The 15,071-nt window shown below is 41.6% G+C and overlaps 1 protein-coding gene across 2 annotated transcripts in view; it reads right to left on the bottom strand.

The window, feature by feature from the left end:
- Positions 1–15,071, bottom strand: part of HPSE2 (heparanase 2 (inactive)) — a 773,696-nt gene that overhangs the window by 46,477 nt on the left and 712,148 nt on the right. The window lies entirely within an intron of this gene.

Below are 15,071 nucleotides of genomic sequence, written 5' to 3'. Positions count from 1 at the left end.
CAGCCAGTGTGGTCTCTCAGAAGTTCCTCAGCTAACTCTGAGGTCCCACCTCTTCTTTCCTAATTGACTCATCCTTTGGGTGTTGGTAAGCAGAAGGATGTCAACTCCTAAAGGTGTGAGCAGGTCTCCCCCCCACCTCCAATCTTGCCTCCTATTACCAAAGTTTTTCGGTACAAAGAGTAGTTGAGAAAGTTGTGAAAGTTCGGTGCACGTGCGGTACTTAGAGAAGAGGCTTTATAATAACAAATTTCTAGGCAGGCTACAGAAGCGGAGCTAGTGTGGAGACATTTCTGGAAGGACATTTGGAGAGACATTGATTTATTCCTTTGTCCATGGTGGCAAAATGCTAACACCTTTCAGATTACGAAGAGTAGACTCAAGTCTGAAGTCAGCTACAGTCAATAACGGCTTCAACAGGCCAACAGCAGGGTCAACAACCCCAGAGGAGACATTTTCTTGACACCTTCTGTGACATTCAGGGGATTTAAAACACAAAACTGAAGGTGGTCTCCAACCAGACAGCTCAGGAAAGCCTGTGGGGCATTGCATTGCCCACACGCTATTCTGCAGCTGCTTCAATTAGAGACTTAAACTGTATCTGAGTAGCAACAACATCCGTGAGAGCCAAATTGGACTTCTCCTTGGAAAACAAGCTACAGACCACATCTTTATTGTGCAGACACTCATTAACAAATATGTAAAAAAAAAAGAAAAAACAGTCACAGAAAGATGTTTTCCTGCTTTGAAGGCTTTTTATTTTATGTTATTTTTAATTGAGTTTATTGGGGTGACATTGGTTAATAAAATTATATAGGTTTCATGTGTACAATGCTATAACACATCTGTATATTGTACTGTATGTTCACCACTCCCAAGTCAAGTCTCCTTCCAACACCATTTATCCCTCCATAACCCTCTTCTACCTCCCCCAGCTCCCGTCCCCCCTGGTAATCACCATGCTGTTGTTTGTGTCTATGAGGTTTTTTTTTTTCCTTAATCCTTTCACCTTTTTAACTCAGCCCCCTCAACCCCCCTCCCTTCTAACAGCTGTTAGTCTGTTCTCTGTATCTATGGGTATGTTTCTATTTTGTTTGTTAGTTTATTTTGTTCATTAGATTCCACATATAAGTGAAATCATATGGCACTTGTCTTTCTCTGATTGGCTTATTTCACCTAACATAATACTATCCAGGTCCATCCAGGCTGTTGCAAAAGGTAAAAGTTGCTTCTCTTTAATGTCTAAGTAGCATTTCATTGTGTAAATGTATCACAGCTTTTTTTTTTATCCATTTATCTACTGATGGGCGCTGGGCTGCTTCCAAATCTTGGCTATTGTAAACAATGCTGCAATGTACATAGGGGTGCATATATTTTTTTAAATTAGTGTTTCAGGTTTCTTCAGATAAATTCCCCAAAGTGGAATTGCTGGGTCATAAGGCAGTTCTATTTTTATTTTTATTATTTTTTATTTTTATTTTTTTATTTATTCATTTTAGAGAGGAGAGGGAGAGACAGAGAGAGAGAGAGAAAGGAGAGACAGAGAGAGAGAAGGGGGGGAGGAGCTGGAAGCATCAACTCCCATATGTGCCTTGACCAGGCAAGCCCAGGGTTTTGAACCGGCGACCTCAGCATTTCCAGGTCGACGCTTTATCCACTGCGCCACCACAGGTCAGGCTATTTTTATTTTTTTGAGGTAACTCCATTCTGCTTTCCACAGTGGCTGCACCAGTCTGCATTCCCACCAGCAGTGCAGAAGGGTTCCCTTTCCTCCACACCCTGTCAACACTTGTTGCTTTTATGGATTTATTATTGATAGCCATTCTGACAGGTGTGAGGTAATATCTCATGGTTTTAATTTGCATTTCCTCTTCATTTTGTTGATGGTTTCCTTTGCTGTGCAAAAACTTTATAGTTTTATGTAGTATCATTCATTAATTTTTTTCCTTTGTTTCCCTTGCCCAATGAGATATATCAAAAAAAAATATTGCTGCAAGAAATGTCTGAGGTTTTACTGCCTGTGTGTTCTTCTAGGATTTTCATGGTTTCAGGCCTTACATTTAAGTCCTTGATCCATTTTGAGTTTATTCTGTGTATGGTGTAAGAAGATGGTCTAGTTTCATTGTTTTGCACCTATCTGTCAAATTTTACCAACACCATTTATTAAATAGACTATTCATTTCCCCATTGTACGTTCTTGCTTCTTGTTAATATTAATTGACCATAAAAGTGTGAGTTTATTTCTGGGCTCTCTAATTTGTTCCATTGATCTGTATGTCTGTTTTAATGCCAGTACCATGCTGTTTTGATTACAATGGCCTTGTAATCTAGTGTGATACCAGGCAAGTAGCATGATTTCTCCAATTTTCTTCTTCTTTTTCAAGATTACTGTGACTATTTGGGGTCTGCTATAGTTCCCTATAAATTTCTGGAATATTTTTTCTAGTTCTATGAAATATGCCATTGATATCTTGATAGGAATTGCATTGACACTATAGATGGCTTTGGGTAGTATGGACATTTTAATGATGTTAATCCCTTCTATCCATGAACAAGGTATATGCTTTTATTTATTTATATCTTCTTCAATTTCTTTCTTCAGTGTTTTATAATTTTCTGAGGACATTTGTCTTTTCCATTCTTTGTTTAATTTATTTATAGGTATTTTTTTTGGCAGTCTCTCTCTTTATAGTAATTTTAATTTGATACTTAATGTTGTTCTAAGTAAAAAAATTAAAAATTTTAATAATTAGCATGAATTTTGTCATCTTTATACTGTGCATGTGAGATTTAAAAGCTAATATAGTCAATTATGTTGTATGTCCAAAGAATGTGAAGATGTTTTCTCTAAATCTATGTACTCTGATTGACCAATATCACCCTGTTAAATTTAATTGTCTAAATAAAAAAAAATTAAAGCTAATATAAGAGTATAAGTTGTATGCATATTACCAAAATTATGCAATTTGTATTTCTTTGCATTTATATGCACGTGCATTTTGTTCTTACCAGAACTATGGAAACACTGCCCAAAACCAACTCAACTATTTTTATTTCACTCCTGCAATGTGCACGTTCTACCAATACTCTCTACCTTTGGGTTATTGATAAGTGAAGACTGAAAAAAAAGGAACTATGTGTTTCTCTACCCTTCCCTTTCCTTCTGTTACCATTTTCAGCAGAAGTCGTTGGCTAATACAATAGAAAAGGATATGATAAGATTCTTTTATATATTTTTAAAATGCTATTGCCTTCTTTCTGTGTTCAAACATGTTCTGGTGTGAGCAGAAAGTGTGGCCTTTCAAAGCTGTTAGCTCCTCCATTCTTTCTACTTACACACGCTCACCTTGCATTCACTTTGAGTCTCACTGAACTCCTACGTAGCATGCATCCACCCAAATTTTCGGTGCTCACGGGCATCACAAACACTGTACGTTACATGAATAGCAGAGAACTGCAGACCTGCATATTATGCATGTCCCCTTTGGTTAGCGCATGCTCCATTGTCTCTTTAGACTTCAATTACAAAACAGAAGTTCAAAAACAAAATTATTAAGAATTTCAAGATGGCATCAGTAAAGCATTAAGCCAAGTGCTGTTTTCCTGCTTTGGAGGCTTTTATAAAAATCATTTAATTCAATCTGGCACGGATGGCTGAACCTGAAATGGCTCAAGTGTGTCGCTGGTGGGAAAGCATGACTGAAGCAGTTTTGTGGTCAATGTGCCCTCTACAGGGCAAATACACTCAGAACGCCCCTGGGGTTAGGAGAAGGGCTAGCTCCCTTCACTTTCCCTGAACACCAGGAAAGGGTTTTTTTTCTATCTTGCCTGAGGAAAAGAAACGCTGGCTGCAGGTAGAGGGTAGTCTCTCCATCTCTCTCCTGCCCCCGAGAAGCACTTAAATTTCTGGGCAGGTCACACGAATAGACCCTAGAACCATCTAGGGTTTTAAAAACGGATTTTCAGGAAATAGTCCCAAATAACTGCACGTTACTTTTTTAAGTGTAGAATATGAAATATGCTGTCTGTGCCTTATGGGGCCCATTAAAGTTGTCTGCTCTCCAAACCCTCCCTACAGGCCTGTACTCAAGTGGATCTAGGCTTCCCAGCAAAGTGGGCTTTAAGATGGAAGGCAAGATTCATTCTGTAATAAGAAACTCTATATAGTGGCTTTTAGGATATGTTCATTGATATCAGGCTTTATGTGATTTTAAAAGAATATTTAACTTTGCACAACAAGGTGAATTTATTGTATCCCAAAGCCAGGGAAGGTGTTAAGAACTTTGTTATTTCTAAAAAGCAAAGAAGTGTACGAGGTGTGAGGCATTTCTAGGATGTGAGAAAATAGGTCTTGTGGAATAAAGTCCACCTCCATCAGGGAAACTCAAGGAGGAGACAGAGGCAGTTAGGAGGAAAGGTAGAGGACCTACACCGTCCTGTGCCCTAAATAGAGATCTCATTATGGTGACCATTCTTATTGACGCCAAGTGAAGAGGAGGACTGGCTATTAAATGGCAAACCCACACTGCCAAACCGAATCATTCTAAAAGAAACTACATGAGAAACAAAATTAACCAAGGGCTCATCCACACACAGGATTTTTCTGGATTGTGGCTCAATTTTTTGTATGAACGCTGCCCTATGACCAAGGCCACACACAGTTGTCTTGGCTGGTCATGGGAGAGCCATTGGAAAAGGTTTGTATTTTCAGCCATCACCTCATCCTTACTATTCAGCGAATAATTGAGGGTTAGTGACAGGAACACTCTGGAGCAGGTACTTGGACAGTATATGTTATTATTTTTAATAAGTGCAAATGAGAAGCCACAATACAAACTCACAAGTACCTTTGATACTTTTGTATGTAATCCCCACATATTGGAAATGAATCATTACAAATCCGAAGAGCGTCATTTACAAGGTTTTATAGACTTTGCATGAAGAAATATTAGTTTATGGAGAAGCTGGAAAGAACAGCAACGTTGGCACAGAAATTCAGTATGAAATAGAAGGCGAATTCTTTGAAATGTATACAAATTTTCAAAGTTCAAAGGAAAGTCCAATTCCAGAAAACTGCCACCTGGGAAACAGCTTATTGAATCTTAAGTGGAGACATTATTATAAATCTCACTACATAATTTGCTAATTCTGACATTTGCAAAAGTACACTGACATAAGTCTTGATTCTCACAAAGTCAAATTCTCCACACAAAAGAGCTGGTGGGAAATTTTATCCTAATTTTGCTTTGATCAGCATTCCTTGGTTTTAAGTGACAATAGTTGCTTTAAAAGTATAAGTGGGACACTGACAATGCATTTTAAATTGTTCTTTAAGGTTAGGAAACAAAGTCTGTGGCATGCAGGTTCACTACCTGGCCTATCAGTGAAGTTGCCTTGTTAGCTCAACAAAGGCAGGCAGAGCTCCTTTTATCTTCTCTACCCCCTTAAGCAAAGATAGAAACAACATTTTCTAGTGTTTTTGATGGAAACTAGACCAGAAACTCCAATAGGTTCGAGGCCTGTCATAATGTAATAAGGAATTTCTTTTGGCACAGTCATGGTTCTGTTTTGCCTACTTTCTCTCAACCACCCAAAGACTATACTTTCAGGGATCATTTCTATAGTTCGTCTCCCAACCACCCAATCCTCTAACCCTTTTTTCTTTTTTTTCTTTTTTTTTATTTCATTTTTTTTTTCTTTTTTTTCTTTTATTTATTTTTAATGGGGTGACATCAGTAAATCAAGATACATATATTCAAAGACAACATGTCCAGGTTATCTTAAAGTTCAATTATGTTGCATACCCATCACCCAAAGTCAGATTGACCTGTCACCCTCTATCTAGTTCTCTCTGTGCCCCTCCCCCTCCCCCTTCCCTCTCCCTCTCCTCCCTCCCCCCGTAACCACCACACTCTTATCAATGTCTCTTGGTCTCACTTTTATGTCCCATCTATGTATGGAAAAATGCAGTTCCTGGTTTTTTCTGATTTACTTATTTCACTCCGTATAATGTTGTCAAGGTCCCACCATTTTGCTATAAATGATCCGATGTCATCATTTCTTATGGCTGAGTAGTATTCCATGGTGTATATGTGCCACATCTTCTTTATCCAGTCATCTATTGATGGGCTTTTTGGTTGTTTCCATGTCCTGGCCACTGTGAACAATGCTGCAATGAACATGGGGCTGCATGTGTCTTTACAAGTCAATGTTTCTGAGTTTTTGGGGTATATACCCAGTAGAGGGATTGCTGTAACCCTTTTTTCAGTGCCAGGGTGGGTTGTGGGCATGCAACCTATGCAACTACACTGGACCTGGTGCTCAGAAGGGCCCTGCCTTCGGCTTAATACTGTGCTGTTGCCATCTTGAAATTCTTAATACTTTTATTTTTGAACTTCTGTTTTGTAATTGAAGTCTAAGAGACAATGGAGTGTGCACTGACCAGAGGGGACATGCGCAACATGCAGGTCTGCAGTTCTCTGTTATCCATGTAACCCACAGCGTTTGTGATGCCTGTGAGCACCGAATTCGGGTGGATGCATGCTATGTGGGAGTTCAGTGAGACTCAAAGTGAGTGCAAGGTGAGGGTGTGTAAGTAGGGAGAATGGAGGAGCTAACAGCCTTGGGAAGCCACATGTGTTCACACCTGAACGTGTTTGAACACAGGAAGAAGGCAATAGCATTCTAAAAATATAAAAGAACCCTATCATATCTTTTCCTATTCATGTGACTTTCCTGTATTAGCCAACGACTTCTGCTGAAAATGATAACAGAAGGAAAGAGAAGGGTAGAGAAATCCATAGTTCCTTTTTCTCAGTCCTCACTTCTTTATCAATAACCCAAAGGTAGAGAGTATTGGTAGAACATGCCCAGAGCAAGAGTGAAATAAAAATAGTTGAGTTGGTTTTGGGCAGTGTTTCCATAGTTCTGGTAAGAACAAAATGCATAGGCTATAAACACAATGAGATACAAATTGCATAGTGTTGGTAATTTGCATACAACCAAAAGGTTCTTGTATAAGCCCTTACGGCTCACATACACAATATAGAGATGGCAAAATTCATGCTAATTATTTAAATGTTTAATTTTCCTTTACTTAGGACATTAAATAACAAAAATAATGTAAGTGGAGAGAGACTGGCAAAAAGGAAAAATGCTTTTCATTTTAGTTCTTTTAATGTCAATTTTTTGAAGTCGAGGTTCCAAATTTTCATTTTGTATGGGGCCCTACAAATTACATAGGTGACACGATCAGTTCTTGCTTATCTTAACAACTCTAGAGAATTGCAATATCCCCTTCCAGTTGTTTGCTTCATAGGCATATATCATAAAATAAGGTGAGAGTTCAAGAAACAGAGAGAGCCTGACTGTGCAGACAGTTCTAAGGGAGAGCCAAAGTGGGTTTTGGCTCTAAAAGGAAAAGCTGGAGAAGAGAAGATGGCAGCTGCTAATTAGAGAACTAGAAGGTTCTTCCTCTGGTGAAAGCTGTTTGATGGGTGAGACCCACAAGTTCCAGAGAAAGCAGGGCAGGCTGTGGGCTGCTGTAGAAACCGGTATCTGACCTCTATGGCCTCTGGAGCCTAAGGGCAGGAGGTAAAACGCAGGGGTGGGGTGGTCTGGGAACATGTGAACTCAGAAGGGCAAGACTGGTAGGAAGATTCAATATTTTATCTCCACAAAAGAATCTGGGTATTTGGCAGCTTTTAACACCAACCATGAATATTTCAGTGTAACCTTTTTTGACATAACTCTCCAGTAAGAGTACCTATGTGGTAGGTTAATCCTCCCAGTAGTGCAAGGCAACATTATATGAAGTTCTGTCTAAGAATGCATCATCTAAGATGTAATTTTCCAACATTACACAGCCTTAGTCACCCCACAGAACAGGGACATAATGACTGCCATTGTACCTCAGGCAAAAACCACAGTCTCAGCCCTGGCTGGTTGGCTCAGTGGTAGAGCGTCGGTCTGGCGTGCAGGAGTCCTGGGTTCAATTCCTGGCCAGGGCACACAGGAGAAGCACCCATCTGCTTCTCCACCCCTCCCCCTCTCCTTCCTCTCTGTCTCTCTCTTCCCCTCCTGCAGCCAAGGCTCCATTGGAGCAAAGTTGGCCCGGGCGCTGAGGATGGCTCTGTGGCCCCTGCCTCAGGCACTAGAATGGCTCTGGTTGCAACAGAGTGACGCCCCAATGGGCAGAGCATCGCCCCCTGGTGAGCATGCCGGGTAGATCCCGGTCGGGCGCATGCGGGAGTCTGTCTGACTGCCTCCCCGTTTCCAACTTCAGAAAAATACAAAAAATAAAAATACCCCCCCCCCCACAGTCTCAGAAGCTAGAGTTGCTGCTATTTCTAGCCTTCTTGTATGGTTAGATGTAGAAAGCAGGTCTGTGTGCTACTGAAGGACTGGGGGTAGGGAAGGCGTGGGAGACTCATGCAGCAAGGGGAATGTCAGCTCTGTGAGTACGAGGATTAGAAATATGGTCCAGATAGAATCTTTGTCTTTCACTGCGAGTTGTTTGCATGGGGGACAGAAAATTACTGACAGTTCTTATAAAGAAAACTACAGCTTTGGTGTGGCTGTGAAACAGAAATGTGCATAAATCATTTATACAAATGTCATCTCTCTCAGAGCATAATAAAATCACATGCATCAGATGTATCAGATCAACTCTGATGTTTTGATTACAACATCAACTCCAATATGAAATTAAGCTCTATCGTATGAAGTTTAGCACTAGTCATGGGGAACCAGTCTCATTCTAAAATTGCATTTCCTTGGTTCAAGTTTCAGTGCCTGTGCTTATGCAGCATGGCCATCTGCTCACAACTTCAAAAAGAAATCCAGAGAACACTGTTTCTGAAGGACCTGGAGGCTAAAACACAGAACATGGTCATCATTAAGTTTATAGATGACACTAATGGAAAGAAGGGTGGGTTAGGAATTCCAAATAGGAGTAAATGCAGGGTAGAGGCCTAGAGAGAAAAATCCTACTCATAAAAGTCAAAGCTGGTGAAGGACTGCCGTTCTGTCGTCATGACTAGATTAGGATCAGGGCTTATTGGGTGCGCAGAGATGAAGCAGGTAAAAATTTCTGGGGTCTAGCATTCTGTAAGAGTCCAGCTACGCCAATATCAATTCAGGTCTCTTGAAAAGATTTTCAGCCAGCCCACCCTTGCTTAGAGAGGAGCGGAGAGCTCAAATCAACTTGGGAGTTTGTATAGTATTGATGTGGTTTAGGATGATACTGTCTGAGGGTTTGTATAAAAGGAGTTAGAAGGCCCTGGCTGGTTGGCTCAGCGGTAGAGCGTCGGCCTGGTGTGCGAGGGACCCGGGTTCGATTCCCGGCCAGGGCACACAGGAGAAGCGCCCATCTGCTTCTCCACCCCTCCCCCTCTCCTTCCTCTCTGTCTCTCTCTTCCCCTCCCGCAGCCAAGGCTCCATTGGAGCAAAGATGGCCCGGGCGCTGGGATGGCTCCTTGGCCTCTGCCCCAGGCGCTAGAGTGGCTCTGGTCGCGGCAGAGCGACGCCCAGGATGGGCAGAGCATCGCCCCCTGGTGGGCAGAGCGTCGCCCCTGGTGAGCGTGCCGGGTGGATCCCGGTCAGGCGCATGCGGGAGTCTGTCTGACTGTCTCTCCCCATTTCTAGCTGCAGAAAAATACAAAAAAAAAAAAAAAAAAAGTTAGAAGATAAAAAGTGGTTTCTCTCTTCTCCTTACTCCTTCCCACATGTCCCTTCATCTCTACCAGTTACCATATCTCTCAGCTGTCCCATCTGCCCTCTTCATTGCCTTCACCCTATTCTGAGCCATCGCTGTTTCTCATCTTCTCTGCAACAGGTTTCATTTAGGCTCCCTGCCTTTGCTCTTTACAACCCTTTTTCTACAGAGCAGTTAAAGCCATCCACCTAAAACTTATATCCAATCATCTCAGTTCCTTGTTAGATCCCTTCGCCGGCCACCCAACATTCTTAGGCTCAGATCTACGCTCACTGTGGTGCCCTGCATGCTCTGCATGACCTGCATCTTGCTGAGCTCTCTAGCCCCATTCCCATCACTCTTCCCCAGCTCAGCGCAGGCAGCTCTCTTTCCTGTTCTTTGAACCCTGCAGACCCTCTCCCTCCGAAGGCCCCTGAGCAGAAGGAGGCCATTTCATTCTCACCATCCAGGTCTCCTTCACCAGGATTATCCAAACCTTGTGTGCATTTCTCACACTCTGTACTAATTATCTAATTGATCAGGTTACTTATTATTGTCTCTCTTCTGGAAAGACTCTGAGCTTCTTGAGAGCAAGAGGTTATGCCTGTTTCCTCATGGCTACCTCCTCAGGTTAACACAAGGATGGTGCTCAATAAGTATGTACTGAGTAACCAAACTTGTCTCTTGTCACAAGGCGACTGCTGTACCCAACATATTCTAATAGTGGATCTCTGGATCCTATTGTCACATCTGGGGAAGGTATCTGCACCTCAGAGCTGAGGGATGTACCTGGGAGCCACATTTCCAGCTCCCCTGTTGCTAATCTGAGGCCCTTCAGGGGTGGGATAGAGGAGCACTGTGCACGCCGGGTGATCTCCGAACCTTCTAGTACAGCAGTGGTAGCTTTGGAAAAACCATTTTCCTCTTTTGTGCACTTTTCACCTAAATTTTCTATGCCCTGGAGAATGCCTCCAATTTAGCATCACCTATGTTCTCACTGAGGTGGCTTTTACATCTGCCTTCTAGATCAAGAAGGATGATGAGCCAGACGACAGTGAAAGGGCTCCTCCCCTGACCACCTCACAGCAGGCATCCCCCCCCCCCCCCCGTGCGGCCGGAGTCGTCATCACTCTCCTGCCTTTCTCTCCCCCCCCCCCCCCCCAGCCAGCTTGAGTTCATTTGACTGGCTGCAATTCAACACACTTAAGTTTTGAAAGCTAAGTTTATGAGATATAATTCCAGATACTTACATCCTCTGAGTCATGTCATTTTTATCAAAAAAGCATATGATGCAAGTTTTAGAGGGCATTTCCAGAGGCACAGCTGGAGTTAAGGAAAGAAGAAAGAGGGAGCAGGAGAAGGAAGGGGGCTTTGATCCACTCTCATCCCCCAGGCCACATGGTGATTCCATCAGTGGACCAAGTGTGTGCAGATCAAACCGTGAGAGCCAGTGGAGGACAGACACCCAATTAGTTATAATGACCTTTGACTGGTAAGTGGAAGGAGAAAACTATGGAAACGTGGACACCCAGAAGGAATTTTGGGACCGAACCGCTCTGAGTTTCCCATCTAACGCGTCGGCGGAAGAGCAGTCCCCCTGAGTGATGTGCTGTGTGTTGACTAGAACTCGGGGAGCCAAGTGATTGGGAAGCAGCAGCCCCAAATGAGCTTTACAGTGACTGCAAATGAAAAAGGAAGGCCATATATTTTTAAGAGAAAAAGCCATGTAAATCTGACAGCTCCACCCCAACTCAGCAAAATTCCAATCATGTCTAGCCAAACCACTTTATTTTCCTGACAGGGATTTAACAGTGGCAAGGCATCATGAAAAATAAGTACAAACAACCGCAAACCTCTAACGGTGCACTCCGGGCTCAGTTATAATATCCTTGGGCTCATTCAGGGGAAGGTAGATAACCTTCCATTTTAAACACACACACACACACACACACACACACACACACACACACACACCATTACTCAACTAACACACATTCAGCAACAATCTTATACACACAAGATGAATTATGCAAGTAAATATTTTGTTTCTCTCCTTAAATTGCATTAAACTTTTCTGTATGTTTTGAAAATTCTGAGCTATTGGTCTTCATAATATTATTATTTAGTGAGTGCTTTTGTTTTTGTTGTGTTAAAAAAAACTAACAGGGATGAAAACAGGTTTTTAAAAAAAGTTTCCAGCTAAATCAGCAATATATTGATTGAAAATAATATCTATCAATGATTAGTTCCCTTGAATCAGCAATTTTATTTCTAGGCATATTCACTACAGACTTACAGCAATACATAGACACCCATCACTGCTCTTCTTCTCCATTTTTGTACCCAAGCAGCGGATGTGACCAGACAAGAGCACACAGCAGGCAGAGAAGTTCACTGTGAATAGGGTCCCACGCCCAGCTGTGTTCTCAGTCCTACCTATCGTGCAATCCTATGATGTTCTCTACTTTCTTCATCGAGCTTGTTTTCCTGTTCTCTGAAATGACTATTTCATACATTTGTTTTCTGCTCAAATCTTCTTCTCCATTCACTTCCCTTCCTCTCAGTCAATGACCTTGTCTTATGCTTCAAGCAATACAAGAAACCATGATGTGGGAGCTCCTTCTCTTCCCATCTCCCAGTCTCTGCATGGCTGCCTTTGTGCCCTACACTCACTCTCTTGCTGCCCAAGTCAGAAATGCTGTATCTTCTAGGGAAGGTTAGTCTCCTTCATCTTCCATCCTGTTTCTCTCCTGCACAGTCAATCCTCGTACTTTCACGTGGCTTTAAATATGCTGACAAATTTAGATCTTCACGCAAACATCTTCTTTGAGCTCCAGACTTGTGATTAATCTGCATACTGATACTTCATTTGGATGTCTCCTAAGCATCTCAAAATTAACATGTTTAAAGTGTACACCTGATTTATCCTCCCTACAAACTTATTCTTCCCCTGGTGTTCCTGATGCAGTGAACAGCTCCACCACTCATTAGTTGTGCAGGTTTTGCTTCTTCTGTCCCCACATCCATTTCTGTTATCCATGCCAGTTCTGCCTTTTAAATATATCTTGAATTCCTCTTATCTCTATAGCTACCACCTGGCCAAAACCATCCATCATCATCTTGCCTATACAGTATTGCTGAAATTGTGTCCTTCTTGATCTTAGCCTTACCCAGTTACAATCTCTACAGCAAGCCAAGCAGTCGTTAAAATATATGTATTTATACCTATATCTGTATCTATGTATCTATACCTGTAATCTACTCACATTACCTCCCAAATAAAATTCTCCAGTGGCTTCCCCTAACACTTCAGATAAAACCCAAACTTCTTACCATGACTTACAAGATATATTATGATTGGTTTCTGCCTACTCCTCCAATGTTATTTCATGCAACTCTGTCATCCATCACCTTTTAGCTATATTGGTTTCCTTTTAATTCCTTGAAAATGCCAATTTTCTTTCATTCTAGGGTTTTGTAATGCTCTTTCCTATGCCTGAAACGTTCTACCGTTCCTGGGTCCCAATTTAAGTATCAAGTTTTCAAAAAGTCCTTCCTGGCTCTGCTGTTCACGTAAGTGCTCCCAGTTAACTTCACATTAGGATACTTTACTTCCCTCATAACATTTATCACAATCTGTAATTATATTACACCTGCTGCTAGACTGTGTGCTCCACAAGGTGAAGGGTGTTACTCAGGTGTATATGCCTAACCTTTCCCACAGCAGGTTACACAGAGAGACATCAGTGAATATTAATGAATATTCGAGTAAATGAATGAATACACGAATGTTATAATAGCAAAAAAAATAAATGACTTAAGTATCTATTAATAAGTGAAAGGTTATATGAATGATTGCAAAATCTTAGAATATTATTAATACATAGAACAATTTGCAATGAGACAGAAATCTGTCTAAGATATAAGGGGAAAAAACTGCAGAACATGGCATTTAAGAAGGTTTATGCTACACATAAATATATTAGTGCATATACACACAAAAATTTTAAAACTAACATGAAAATCTGTTATATGACAAGCTGATATTTCTGTTTAGAGGGAATCCTTTATGTTTTCCTATAGAGCTTGAATTTCTTAACATAATTATGTTACTTTTATAATTAAAATATTTTTTTCTTTTTGAGAGAGAGAGAGAGAGAGGGAGAGAGATGAGAAGCATCAACTCATACTTATGGCACCTTAGTTGTTCATTGATTGCTTGTCATACATGCCTTGATCAGAAGACTCAATCCAAACCCGTGACCCCTTGTTCAAACCAGCGACCTTGGGCTCAAGCCAGTGACCTTGAGCTTCAATCCAGTGACCTTTGGGCTCAAGCCAGAAACCATGGGATCATGTTGAGGATCTCACATTCAAGCAGAGGACCCCTTGTTTAAGCTGGTGAGCCAGCGCTCAAGCCGGAAACCTCAAAATTTCGAACCTGGGTCCTCAGCATCCCAGGTTGACACTCTATCCACTGTGCCACCACCAGTCAGGCCAAAAACAAAAAAGAAACTTTTAAAATTAAAAATCCAAACACAATTAATTAACAAAAAACTTAGCCAAATATTATGTTCCTGCTCCAAGAGCTACTATGCCTTGCTTGCTAGAAGTTACCAGGGTAGAGAACTCATGTGTAAATAACCACCTCCATTAATTGATAACAAACTGCTTTGCCTTGATCCAAAGAACTAAGTTGAGGTGGCTACAAATAACTGTGTTCAGTGTTACAGCTAGAAACTGAATTTTTAAACAGACCAGAGAAGCCCTGTATGCAGATCATATAGTCTGCATTTAGACAGACAGAACCTAGGAGGTCGTAGGAGACGTAGAGCTTTAAAAAGTCCAATGTGGGCATCTAGAAGATTAATCTGCCAGAGTAAATTTAGCTTCTTAATAACATCTTATTATTTAAAAACCATGAACCAGATAACACTCCCATTGCTCCTCTGTTAACAGTAATAAGATGGAGTTGCCTTTGATTATAAAGTGCTTAGGTGATGAGAATCACTCCTTATTCCTCTGGGTCAGATCTCCTTAAACCTCACCAGTTGCCAGGGCTTCAGCTTATTTGCAAAACCTGCAGTCCACCCTGGTGCCCACTGGCTCCTTCTGGCTGCTTCATCTGTATCTTTGGACAGACACAATGCAGGGGTGTGCGGAGCTGGTAGCGTGAATTACTTGCTTTCTCCTGCTCAGAGGTACGAAACCCAGCCAGACTGATTTCGGTTCACTTGTGTGCTCCGTCCCCCACCTGGAGGCCTTACATCCTCATGTGATTGTCACACTTTAGCAGGCAAACAGAATCACCTTAGGGCTTGTAGAATCCAGATTCCTGGGCCAAGGCCCCCAGAGATTCTGACTCAGTAACACTGGCGTG

Source organism: Saccopteryx leptura, chromosome 13 (genome assembly GCF_036850995.1).
Source record: "Saccopteryx leptura isolate mSacLep1 chromosome 13, mSacLep1_pri_phased_curated, whole genome shotgun sequence".
Lineage (NCBI taxonomy): Eukaryota > Metazoa > Chordata > Mammalia > Chiroptera > Emballonuridae > Saccopteryx > Saccopteryx leptura.
The sequence above is the reverse complement of the archived record's forward strand: the minus strand, read 5'-3'. Positions and strand labels throughout refer to the sequence as shown.